The sequence below is a fragment of the Scardinius erythrophthalmus genome (assembly GCF_964197995.2).
Source record: "Scardinius erythrophthalmus genome assembly, chromosome: 2".
In the NCBI taxonomy this organism is placed as follows: Eukaryota; Metazoa; Chordata; class Actinopteri; order Cypriniformes; family Leuciscidae; genus Scardinius; species Scardinius erythrophthalmus.
Genome location: NC_138222.1, coordinates 58,364,297 through 58,370,710, shown reverse-complemented (window position 1 = coordinate 58,370,710; position 6,414 = coordinate 58,364,297).

Sequence of the window (6,414 nt, the reverse complement as noted above, 5' to 3'; positions counted from 1 at the left end):
GCCTTTCTCTTCTTGTCATACAATTCATAGACACTTTTTCTCTTGCGACCCTCAGACATTTTTAAAAAAAACCCAGTGAGATTCAATGAATGGCTGAAACCGTAGCTCACCACACATATACACCTGGAAGTGCGCATGCGCAGAAAGCGAAAACTACCTAGGGACGAGCACGTACGACGTAAACATATCACCAGAAAGACTGACAACTAGGAGGACCAATAGTTTTGATGATCCACCCGAAAAAAGAAAATCCTCCACTATACCTTTAAATAAAGGAAATAATAAAAAAAGTTTATTTGTGTCATTGAGCTGGAAATTGGTACTATTTTTAACAAGTAATGGAAGATTAGAGATTGGTCTGTATACTGAGCACAGAAGAATGTTACGATATTATGTGACACCAAGCTATGCGACTTTGGTGTTTCTAGTTTCTTTTGTATTGTTTCTGCCGCTGTCCGTTTTTTTTTTTTTTTACTTTCTCTCTCGCAGGCGATGTGCTGATCGGTCGCCTGATTGACTGTCAACCATCTGAGAGGAGGGTTCTGGCGTGCTGAAGTCTGCAAGTGAGATCCAGTCATATGGTTACCGGAAATCCGGGAACTATAAAAGGAGTCACGAACGCACTAGACGGCGGCAGCCTTTTTGTTTGTGAACTTGACTTTGTGTGCTCTGCATTTTTCTGTTAAGCTTAATTTGGTTTTTCATAGCTCCCTGAAGGACTCAGCTGCCATAAAACAAACCAAGTGCGACCTGACTACCTGGCTCACAGCGATTGACAGATCTGGCCTCCCCGGAAAATTCAAAACCTGGATCTACCAGCACGGAGTCTTGCCAAGAATACTCTGGCCCCTGTTAGTCTACGAGGTACCAACATCAACAGTTGAGGATCTAGAGAAGTCTATCAGCCAGTTCCTCAGAAAATGGCTGGGGCTCCCTCGGTCCTTGAGCAGCATTGCCCTGTACGGCCATTCCACCAAGCTGCATCTTCCTTTGAGTGGACTATCAGAGGAGTTCAAAGTCACCCGCTCCAGAGAGGTATTGATGTACAGGGAATCCAGAGACACAAAAGTCGCAGCAGCAGGAATCCTTGTGAAGACCGGGAGGAAGTGGCAGGCGCAAGAAGCCGTCACTAAAGCTGAGGCGTGACTAAGGCACAAAACGCTGGTGGGCTCCGTGGCAATGGGACGAGCAGGTCTTGGTTGTTTTCCCAAGCCACGTTACGATCTGGCTCGTGGAAAAGAGAGGCGCAGACTGATTCAGGACGAGATACGAACAGAGGTGGAGGAAGCACGCTACACCAAAATGGCCGGCATGTCCAAACAAGGAGCGTGGACCAGGTGGGAACATGCAGATCCACGCAGAATAACCTGGGCAGAGCTCTGGAAAGCAGAGCCATTTCTTGTCCAATCCGTCTATGACGTCCTCCCAAGCCCAGCTAACCTGCACACCTGGGGCCTGGCAGACACTCCTGAGTGCAAGCTGTGCCAGAAGAGGGGCACACTGGAGCACATTTTGAGCAGCTGCTAGGGGAGGGGCGGTGCCGTTGGTGCCACGACCAGGTGCTAAAGGCTTTGGCGGACTCCATCTGCACAGCGATCCAGCTCAGCAAGACCCAGGCAGCCCCCAAACAAACAATCACCTTCATTAGAGATGGGCAGAAGGAACAACACCACCGGCCTAGCTCTACGGGGGTGCTCCTCTCCACTGCTCATGGTTGGCAGCTTCAAGTCGACCTTGGAAGACAGATTAAGTTCCCAGGCATCATCCCAGCCACTTCTCTCCACCCAGACATGGTGCTAACATCTGAGTCTACCAAGCAAATGGTTATCCTGGAACTAACTGTCCCCTGGGAAGACCGTATTGAAGAGGCCCATGAGCGCAAGAGGGCTAAGTACGCAGAGCTCAGCCCGGAGTGTCGGAACAACGGCTGGAAAGCTTGCTGCGAGCCAGTCGAGGTCGGGTGCAGAGGCTTCGCTGGCCGCTCACTGCTGCGAACCCTCAAACTCTTGGAGTGAAAGGACTGCAATTGAAAAAAGCCACCACAAACATATTAGAGGCCGCAGAGAGGGCTTCTCGGTGGCTGTGGATCCGTAAGGGGGATCCGTGGAGCAACATGCCACTTGGACACAAGCCGGGGACTGATCACCCCCGGCTGGGTCGCCCGGGTGAGGGTGTATGAAGATTAAAGACCAGAAACACCCTATGACCCCGGGTTCTTCACTGATGACGTGTCCAAGTAGCACCAGAAGGTGTATTCATACTTATGTATATACTGTATATGTATGTTTATATATAGATATATCCTTTGACCAGTTGCACATAATAAATGTATTCAAACGCTCTGCTGCTTCCTGGTTTCACTCATTTTCCAGTGTTCCAATAGTAAATATTGTTGACAGGTGACATAATGTTCCCCCTCTACCTTCCTAGACTTCTAAAACCATGAAGGGTCGTAACAAAGAACAATTGCAGTTTTAAAAATGAGGAAAAACTCCTTGCCGTAGGGAATGATTAACGATATTCAGGATGTCTGGTAATAATCAGAGAAATCAGAGAAATTAGTGGGAGATGTGCTGAGAAAGCATCTTGTGGAATTCATAACTGATATGAAGTATGTGTAAGTGTACTGGGGCTGACAGCTAAGACAAATTTCAAATTACAAAGTTGGACAAATTACTTTGAGACTAGCAGGGGAGTTGGAGACCTTACAAGTTCAAGAAAAGTGAGTAGAATTGATTTGATAAAAGAAAGGATTTATTAAAAAACATCATCCATATATTCTACAACTTTTATACTTTTTATCGAACAACACTGAAAACTGATTGCATCAGTATACAACGAAAACAATTAATATATGCAGTGTAACAGACTGTCTTTAGTGTAGCACATCATTTGGTTCATGGTGTCTTAAAATCTTTAGACAGGACAAACAAATATCAGTAAAAATGACGGGCTCAGAATGCAAGAATACAAAACTCTTATTTGGCAAGAACTGTCATTTAAGTGCTCTGTTCCAAAACATAGTGAGCTAAGGTGCCTTGTGAGTAGTGAGAATGATAGAAGCAATATTAGTCACAACATAAATGTCTTCTACGCTTTCTTGGCCACTCGCTCTTTTTTCTCAATAAAGAGAATGAGTCTTTTAACAAAAGGTGTCCTGGGGTTTAGACAGATATTTTCTCCACTTGATAAACCAGCACTAAAAAGAAAATAAAAAGATTTATGTAGAAGATACAGGTACTGTAGAAGGTACTGTTTCAAAGATTTGTTTTAGATTAATTTAAACAATGTAATATTTTGCAATCAAGAGTGTAAAGACATTTAGAATTTCACAATTTTTGAATTTTTCAAAAAAAAAAAAAAAAAAAAAAAATATATATATATATATATATATATATATATATATATATATATATATATATATATATATATATATATATATATATATATACAGTGCTATGCATAAGTTTAGACACCCATGCTAAAGTTGACTAAAAAGAGGAATAAAAAAATCATCTTTTGGAAATTGAACTTAATACCTTAATTTAAAAAATGAGGAAAAATCCAACCTTTAGTCAAGTCAAGTCATCTTCATTTATATAGCACTTTTAACAATGTAGATTGTTTCAAAGCAGCTTTACAGAGATAAGCGTATAATTTAAGGTAACAGAGATTGTTTTGGCTTTATAGCAGAGTTAAGTTATTTTCCATCTAAAGTTAGTTTTGATTGATTTGCTTCCGTCGCAACGATCATTTGTTATTAAATTAGGGGCCGCTAAGACACCACCATTCCCTCTACTTTAAACGCGAACCTGTGAGAAACGCTGATGGCGTTCGCTTTGGGGTAGGAACGCGAAACGAATTTTCCCGACAACGCCTTATCTGTATAGTGGTAGTAGGAGGCCTCCATAGGGAGAGACTAGTTGGCACTTCAGCACTGCGTTGTCATCGGTCCAGGCGAAGGTCCTTCGTCAGATCTGGATACGGCCTGGATCCGGCAGGCTGCAGGAAAACCTCGGGATAAACACAGACACTAAAATTAGCGTAGATGCCATTCTTCTCATGATGTAACGAGTACATCAGGATTTATGGGAAGTGTTCCCGGTTCCGGCTGACCTAATCTATGCAGCCTAACATTAAAATTATAGAAGTCTATAATGTATTATGTGAATGCTAGGTCAAAGAGATGTGTCTTTAATCTGGCTTTGAACTGACAGAGTGTGTCTGCTTCCCGGACAATGGTAGGAGTTTTGGTGCTAAATAGGAGATGGATCTACCGCCAGCAGTCGATTTTGATATTCTAGGTATTAGTAACTGGCCGGAATTCTGAGATCGCAATAAGTCAAGTCAAGTCAAGTCAAGTTTATTTATATAGCGCTTTTCACAACATAGATTGCATCAAAGCAGCTTCACAGTAATAAATTAAAACAATACATCAATGTTTGTTTCTAGTGGAACGTCAACGTTTGGTAATGCTGATCAATAGTATCGTTGATTGATTAATTAAATTAAATATCCCCAAATATCCCCAACTGAGCAAGCCAAAGGCAACAGTGGTAAGGAACCGAAAAACTCCATCAGGTGACCTAATGGAGAAAAAAAAAAATAGCAATAGACGTGACGGACTATAATGCGTTAAGAGCTCGCTCAAGTACTGCAGAGTTAAACCATTTAGTGCTTTGTAAGTGATCAGCAATATTTTAAAATTTATGCGATGTTTAATAGGGAGCCAATGCAGTTTTGACAGAACCGGGCTAATATGGTCATACTTCCTGGTTCTGGTAAGAACTCGAGCTGCTGCGTTTTGAACTAGCTGTAGTTTGTTTATTAAGCGTGCAGGGCAACCACCCAGTAGGGCATTACAATAATCTAGGCTTGAGGTCATGAACGCATGAACTAATTGTTCCGCATTTGTCAATAGCCGCGTTTCCATTACAGATTTGCGCAAATGTTTTGCGCTATTATCTAAATATCGATAAAAAACTATTGCGAAATGACGGCGTTTCCATTAACCGATGTTATGCGACTAAAACGTCCTTTTTTCTCTCGCGATAAGTCATTCCAAAAATCACGGCAACTGACGTTGGTTTATAAAATATCACAGCCAACGCATTAGACATTATTATTATTAATGGAAGGAGACGTGGCGTGTTATCCAAGCATAAATGGCAGGGAAAGACCCTTATAATGCGAACGACACATGGAGTTTCTGGGTGTTTCGCCCTAATTTCTGCTCCGAGGTTTTGATTGTGGCATTTCTTTGAGATTTAGAATTCAGTATTCCTATAGTCTAATTATTATTTTTTTTTAATGAATTTAATAAAGAACTCTGTCTCGTATTCTGTCCAAACGATCCATGTAGGCTACTTTGTGTCCATTCGTTTTTCCTTTTTAACCCGTAGTTGAAAAACGAAAAATGAACGGTTGTTGTCTTTTTAAAACGCAAAGTTGAACACCAAAATTTTAATTTGAACTGGCTACACCAGCTGCTGCGCAAAAAAAGTAAATATCGAAGAATTTTCAGATTTTTGTTTATGACTTTTTGCCCCTTTATTAAACATTTAAAATAGTCACAAATTAATATGGAAAACATCTCGATTTTACTGGTTTTCTAAGGCCAAATTAGAACCTGGAATTGATGTTTTCCCGCAGTGCTGAATGAGAAGAGCCATTAATATTATTAATAATAATAAACTATTGTTTTGGCTAAAATCACATCTCCATCTCCGCTGTTAAGCAGATGCGCTTTTAGAGAGAAATGCACCTTTCATACGAATTACAAAATCAGAAGGTATTAGCTTTCGATTCGAATTTGTTCGTTTTAAAGTGGACATTTCAAGCTTTAGCCTATATTTTGTTTCAGTTCTCGCGCTCCAGTTTACGGAGATCATGAAAGTGCGTCTGATTGTTTTCTTTTACTTTACAAAAGCACAACGTTTTATTTTGTTATTGTGAGTTTACACAAATAAAAGTAGTTGAGAATAATGTATTATTATTTTCTGTATGGCCAGAAATGATAGAGTATTTTTAAGTTGTTTCCACTGTTGATAGGAAAATGCAAATGTTCACGCCCGCGCCTCCGTGCCATGCAGTGCGCGCTCCTCACTCAGCTTTGTTCTTTTTTTGCATAAAAGCGTCTTCTAAATATAGCCTATTAAATGTTAAAATAAAATAATATAAAATAATTATTAGGCCTATTTGCGTAGCTATACATGGACCTCAAACACACCGCGTCTTCTAAGTCAGGTGACTGTAAATGCGCAAAAACTGTTTCCATTGCAGTTTTGCGAAATATTCCTTTTTCGAATTGCCTGAAAAACTACCTCATGAGAGCGTAAAAACTTTTTTGCGATAAATGGGAGTTTTTGCGAAATTGACGTGTTTCCATTGAGCGTATTTTTAATTCGCAATTTC